Source organism: Apis dorsata, unplaced genomic scaffold (genome assembly GCF_000469605.1).
Source record: "Apis dorsata unplaced genomic scaffold, Apis dorsata 1.3 scaffold_311, whole genome shotgun sequence".
Classification (NCBI taxonomy): domain Eukaryota; kingdom Metazoa; phylum Arthropoda; class Insecta; order Hymenoptera; family Apidae; genus Apis; species Apis dorsata.
In genome coordinates, this window is record NW_006263583.1 from 500124 (window position 1) to 507822 (window position 7699).

Consider the following 7699-nt stretch of genomic DNA (forward strand, 5'->3'; position numbering starts at 1 on the left):
AGTTTAAAAACATATACTTTTTAATCAAATATTTCACAATACTACATATTAATTTTATTTTTCAAATAGAAAAAAATTATAAAAATATGTAGAAAAACTAAATAAGACATCTGACGTCATTTATGACATTGACGCAATTTTTTATCTTTTTTCTTCACTTCATTTTATTAATTATTCATTCACTTCATTTTAATTATTCATCAATTTTTTTTAACTTTTTTGAAAAAGAAAAATATATGTGTATATAAATATTCAATATTAAAATTAATTATTTATTAAATTATTTCTTACTTATTGATGCTTATATATATTATTATTTTGAATTATTTTAAATATATTATTTAATATTTTGAATTTATTAAATTAAATGAATATTTAGTATTATTTATTATATAGACTGAATTCATTTAAACAAACTTCTTAGAAATTTCAATTAAGTTATTTATTAAACAATAATACTAAAAAATATTTGATATTGTAAAAATGATATTTTTATTAAACTTGTCAAAAACTTAAAAATTTATATTTAGTTTTAGTTATTATAAAATTAACAATATACATATATATAACTAATCTAAAATTTTATATAATATTGTGTCTATATAATACTACATATAATTACTATATAAATACTATAAAATCCTTTGAGTTATTTTTAATCTAATATTTAATTTAATAATATTGGTATAAAAATTTAACAAATTTTTAAAATTATTAATTTTCATGATTTTTCACTTTAATATAATTTTAAAGTTTTTCTTAACACATTAAAGATTTTTCAAAATTTAAAAAATGCAATATAAAAAATATAAAAATATATATAAAATATAAAAATATAAAAAATTTAAATACAAATAAATTTATTCTCGAATTATTTATGAAAAATTTAAATATATAAAAATATAGAAATATATCTCTATATAATATATAAAAATATTTAGAATATTTAAAACAAAATATTCATTATAAAATTTAAAATTTTAGATTTTATTTGTTCAATATTAATAACGTAGATATTGAAATCAAAATATAATATGAAATCAAAATATTAAATGTTAGAAATTATTTTTGTAATTTTACATTAGTATTAATGTCGACATATCAATCAAGGCAATAATTTCGATGATTAAACTATTTGATGAAAAATAAGACATAAATATTCACAGACTGATCAACTGAAAATGAAAACTGGTTTATCGTACTACTTGCTGACCTTGCAGTTCTTCGCGAAATGTGTCAGTGCTATTGTTTCATTTTTCAAGATTTCTAACGTTTCATTTCAATTTCACTTACATTTAAAAATTATCAAATTTGAAAATTACTTGAAAATAAAAACTTAAACAAAAAAATTATTCAAAATTAAATAATATAATAATTGTAATAATTATTCAAAATTATAATCATTAAAAAGTTATTCTTTTAAAGATATATAATATAAAAAACTAAATAATATTTGGTTTTTTAAAAAATAAAGATAAAACTTAGTATTTTAAAACTTGATATTAAAAATATAATATTTTAAATAATATAAAAAATTAAAATTGATTTGAAACTTTTATTTTAAAATTAATTTAAATTTAATAATGCATTAAATTTATCAACATACAATGTTGATAAATGAATTACAATGAATTAATATAATAAATAACAGAAATAAATATATAATCTATTAAGATTTTATTTAAAATTTTTTGGAATTGATGAATTAAATTTATTATTATATATAATATTAAAGTAAATATTAATATTCTATATTAATCTAATATTATTCTATTACATCATTTTAATTTTTATTTTTGATTCATCTTTTTATATAGAATTATTTACTTCTTTATTATATTTATATAAATACATTTAATAATTTTGTATAATAATCAAATGTAATTTAAATGATTCTAATAATTTTTTATGCAATTAAATATTATGTTAACTTATTGGTTGTTTTGTTCATTATTCATAAATGATGATGATTAGCAAAATGAAAAATATTCTTAATTCTATTTTGTATCTTTAATCCTTATAAAATAAAATATAATTACATAATTGCTGAAAGAAGTCAATGTAAATCAGTATTATAGTTTCCTGAATTCGATAAAAATCCATTACATCATTCCATAACTTTATTTCTCTTTTTTTTTTTTCTTAATGAATATAATATAATTGATTTAAAAAATGTCATTATATTTTTCTTTCTTTATATTCGAAGAAGCGAAAAGTTATAAAATCATAATTGATACTTAATTTTTAAAATGTATTTTTTTATTTCTTTTAAAACAAGTAATTAACAAAACAAATAAAATATTAATATATATTTTATATTAGATTCTAACATATAAAATTCAATTTTTTTTTCACAATATATATATCACAATATATAAATACTATTTTGTTTTTTTTATTAAAAAAGATTAATTAATTATCATTATGCAATTTTGATGTAATTTAAAAATTAAAAATTTTTATATTATAATTATATTATTAATACTTTTTAAAAATATATCATTTTGAATATTATAAAATTTGTTCACATTTATAATATATTTTGTTTCGAGTTTTCTTTTTTTAATCAATTATTAAAAATTAATATTTCATTATTTTACTTTTAAATAATTTTTATTTAAAAATATAAAATTTCTTATTTTTTAAATTTAACATTTTGTGTTTTATTTTTTCTTTCATTTATTCATATCTTTTATGATAAAGCAGTAGATATTTTTCATGAGTAAACTTTGTAAATATTTTACTCCGTGTCATCTTTTTAAATATTAATATCTTCTTCTCGTTACGTAAATGCACGTTTCCTTTCTTCTAGAAATTCATATAATAGAAATGTGTTACATAGTATTGGCAAAAAGTAATTTTTATTTCTTTATTTCTAATTTAATTAATTTATTCCTAATAAGACAAATACATTCTGAATTTTCTATAAATCTTTTTCTTTTTTTGAGAAAGAATTGTATTTTTCAATGTCATTCTTAAATGATATATGTATATAAATAGAATATATAGATTTAGTAAAAATTATTTACATAAATATATGTAAATGATTATTTAAATTTTTAAAATACCTTCTAAAAAATTTAATAACATTATATTATAATAACATTATATAATAATTTAACTATTTTAAATTATTATTTATATGTTAACAATTTATATTATAAATTTAATTTATAATTTTATAATTTATAGCTTATTTTTCAAATAATTTTCTTCTTTGATTTTAAAGAATTTATATATTTTCATTTTATTATGCTTATTTTAAATTAATTAATAATAAAGTCATATTAAATTCTCATCTATTATGAATGTCTCTCAACAAACATTTTTATCGTGTAACTTGAGTAGAATACAAAGTTCATATTATGATTGACACACAGACATATGATGACACAAAATATAAGAAATAACATTAGTTTAGCTTTGTAAATTTCGATTTTTATGTGACTAAAATGAATAAGAACAGAAAGTATATTTCTCATGAACTTATCTTTAAATGATTTATGTTATGTACAATTACGCGCACATATATTTACAGAATTCTTGACATTCTTCTTGGTATTAAAAACTTATTTCGTTTCATGATAAACATGTTGACTAATGAAATGATGAAAGATTCTGTTTTTACGTTTAAAAATTTTGAAATATATAAAATACTATTAATTCTTTATTTTATTAAATCTTAAAAAATGAAATTTAAAAAATTAAAGGGTTAAAAAATAAATCTATAAAATAAAATAAAGATATTTAAAAATAGATATTAAAAATATATATTATATATTAGAATTTTTAATTTAGCTTAATAACAAGATTAAATAAATCACATTATATTTTATAAATTTTTATAGAAAAATTAAATTAATAAAAAATAGATTATGCAATACAACATATTATATTTCATATATATTTAAAATTTGTATTCAAACCAATTAATGTAATTGTGTAATTATTTAATTTTTTGCCAAAATCAGATATTACATTAAGTTATTAAAAAAAAAAATTAAATAAAACTAAATGAAATATAAAAAGCTAGAAGTTTAGAAATACGTATAAAATTTCTAGCTAATTTGATTTGTACAATTTTTTGATTTTATATTTAGATAAAATTTACATTTAAATAAATTATACATTTTAAATAAATTTTACATTTTTTATGCTAAAAATCAAATAAAAAAATAAAAAATTTTCAAATGTAATATAAGTGAATATAATATTAAATAAAAATAAGTAATATTTTCACATAATTAATTCAATATGCATATTATAAAATAAAATTTCACACATTATATAGATTGTAAACAAAGATTTTAAAATTTATATCAAAACAACTTGACTCATCGCATATTTTCGAGTCAATTTCGGTATCTATTTTTCTTCGTTCAAGACCACACATGCAGTTCATGTCATCTAAAAGCATGCTAATAATATTAGAGCCTATAAATTGAATCATTTCTTTGACAAACCATATAAAGCACATTCTGGTAACAAAATATCGCGTATCGATAATCACATTGCAAACCGGATATTCTCATTTGTCCAAAGACAAATTGGAATGGCATTAAAATAATGTATTCATGTCAGCTCATTAAATGCATTATTAGCATGATTAGATTTCAGATTCCTATATAAATGCATATTTTTTTAATAAAATTAGTGACAAAGTAAAAAAAAAAATATTGAACAAAAAAAAAGTTTGAACAAAAAATATTTTGTATTATTATTAACTTATTATTAAACAAAAAATATAATATTTTAATTCTGAAATCTGCAATAATCATTTTAATATATTTATAAATATAAAATATATTAAATATATATTGAAAAATATTGTGAAATTTCTGAAGGAGAATATTATTATATTTTTATTATAATTAATACTTAATTAAATATAATAATTAGATATATCAATAATTAAATAATATAATTAAATTAATAATATAATTAAATAAATAGTTAAATAAATATTAAATAATATCAATATTAACTCTTTTAAATATATCATACCTGTGTGTGTGTAAGAAAATTTATAAAGAATTCTTCAATTTTTTCTTCGAGAGCTTATATTATTTTAATCAATATAGTAAAAGATGACATAAATATATATATATCAACCTTGAAGTTTGTAAAATAAATTAACGATATATAATTTCGCAAAATCAACATTTTCCTCTACAACATTTTCCTTTTTTCAGATCTTTCTTCAGATATATTATACTGATATTCTATTGTTTTATATATATATATATTCTTAAAAAATTATATTTCTTAAAAAAAATGAATTTTTTTTTTAATTGAATTTAAAAATTAAAGTTTCATAAACTATTTTGATTATTAATCTTTATTATTAAAAAAATAATTTGAATATTGCATTAAGTAAATTCATTAAAGCATATTTTATAATTTTTATAATAAAATAGTTTTAAACTTGTCAAGTTATTTCTTTATAAATATATGTATAATTGATTTTTGAACAAATTTTGCACTTTTTTGATTTTGAAATATTAATTTCCTACAATTTATCTCAAGAAAAACAAGATCAAACTTAAACTTGCATAACTTATATATTGCAATATTAATATTCATTTATATTATATAATATTTTTTTATTATAAAAAATGAAAATAGATACCTATATTTTTATATTTTTTTGACATAAAAAGTTAATAAAAAATTTGATTAAAGTTTATTTATTAAATTACAATGAAGTTTGTGTTAGAAGCGAGATGGAAATAGAGTGAAAGCGCTTTGTCTCTTTCATATCACTGTTACGCTCTATTTCCATTTCATTTCATTTAATAAAAATTTAAATTATTTATAATTTATTAAAAAACTTTCAATCGATATTTTTTATATTTATTTTGATTTCTAAAATCAATCCTCCAAATATTCTACGAATATTAATACTGTGTATTACATGTAGAAGTTTAAGACAAGTGAAAATTTTATCAATGTGTATTATATATTTTTATTAATGTAATATATAATTATCATAACTTTTGATCTTTTATGAAATCAATTGCAACGCTTGAAAATCTCAGAATTTTTAATTTTTTGTAAATTTCGTTCCAGTTTATATCTCAAGCTGGAAAAGCTTAACAATAATTCTATATTAAATATATATGTGATAAAAACTGTGAAAAATAAATTTTTATCTCTGCAAAATCCAGAATTCTTTGCAATTTTATTACATTATTAAAAACTTAAATCATTTCTTTTTAGCTATTATATACCAAAAAAAAAGAAAATTAATTATCTATCTATTTATCTTATGCAGTCGTTTTTATATAACCTTTTTTATATATCATATAAATACTTTTATATTTTTTTTCAATGTTACTTTTTTTTCATTTTTTGTTACAAAAAAAAATTACAAATTGATTATTCTTTGCAACAATTGCTACGTAGATGTAGTATAATATGTAAATGCATAATAGCACAGTTTCGCAATTGCATCAAGTAACATTCATTAAGGTATTAGGAAATCAAATTCGAAGTACTATTCACTTATCAAATGCTATTTACTTATTACACCGAATGTTTCGATACAATCGGTAGTAACAAGTATGCAGTAAAGTACATATGTTGCAATCAAATTTCCACTTGGTGAACTGAATTCATTAACCGACACTCAATTTACACTATGTTGCTGCTATTGCTTTATTACAAATTATATTTTTGAAAGAAATAGATTATTATAACGAAAAATAAACGATATTCAATAAAAATGGGAAATAAAATTAAAAAATTTAATTCTTATTGGAAAAATGAAAATGAAGATTAAAATAATTTAAGCTACAAGAGAAGAACAAAATTAGAAGTTAATAGAATGTTATGTAATAATATTTATGTTGATCGTTATTTGATAAAATTAATTTTAGATTAACTGGTTCGTTATGATAAATTTTTTTTTATTTTTTTTATAAGAAAAAATTTTATTTTATTTCAATATTAAAATGCAAAATACAAATCTTATATATATATTATAAATTTTATTATATTATAAATTTTTTTTAAAAGAAAGTAAGGACTATTAATTAAAGAACACAATAATAAAGTAGTGCATTTTTCAAATATGAAATAAATACAGAAAATAATACATTTAATTATAAATTTAAATTTATTTTGGTAAGTTTATTTTAATAATAATATATAATAATAATTTTTAAAAGTATATTAAGATTAGATATTTTGATATTTAAAAATTTACAAATTTTTTATTAACTTTATCTATAATTTCTTCAAGTAATATATATTTTAAAATATACTCAATCAATATATTATCTATATTTGTACCATTTTTTTTTTAAATTTCAAATTGTAATGTAATAAAAAATGCTCGGAACAAGAATCACTCATATTAATCAAAATTAAATTAAAATTACAAAAATAAATTTGCTTTCATTCAGATTATTTGACATTATTCAGATTTTTTTTTGGTAAACATTGGTAAATTATAATTTATTTAAATAATAAATAATAAATTTTTTAATTAATAATAAATAATTTTTATAATAGCTAAAACAAAATGAACAGTAATATTCAAAATAAAAATCCATCGATGCTTTATTTTTTAGAAATTGAAAATAAAAAAGAGAATGTTCAAAGAAACAATAAATGGCAATTATGAAAAAAAGAATATTTGATTAATATTATGAAAAATAATATGACGTTAATTTGCAATTGTATTAATTAATAAATA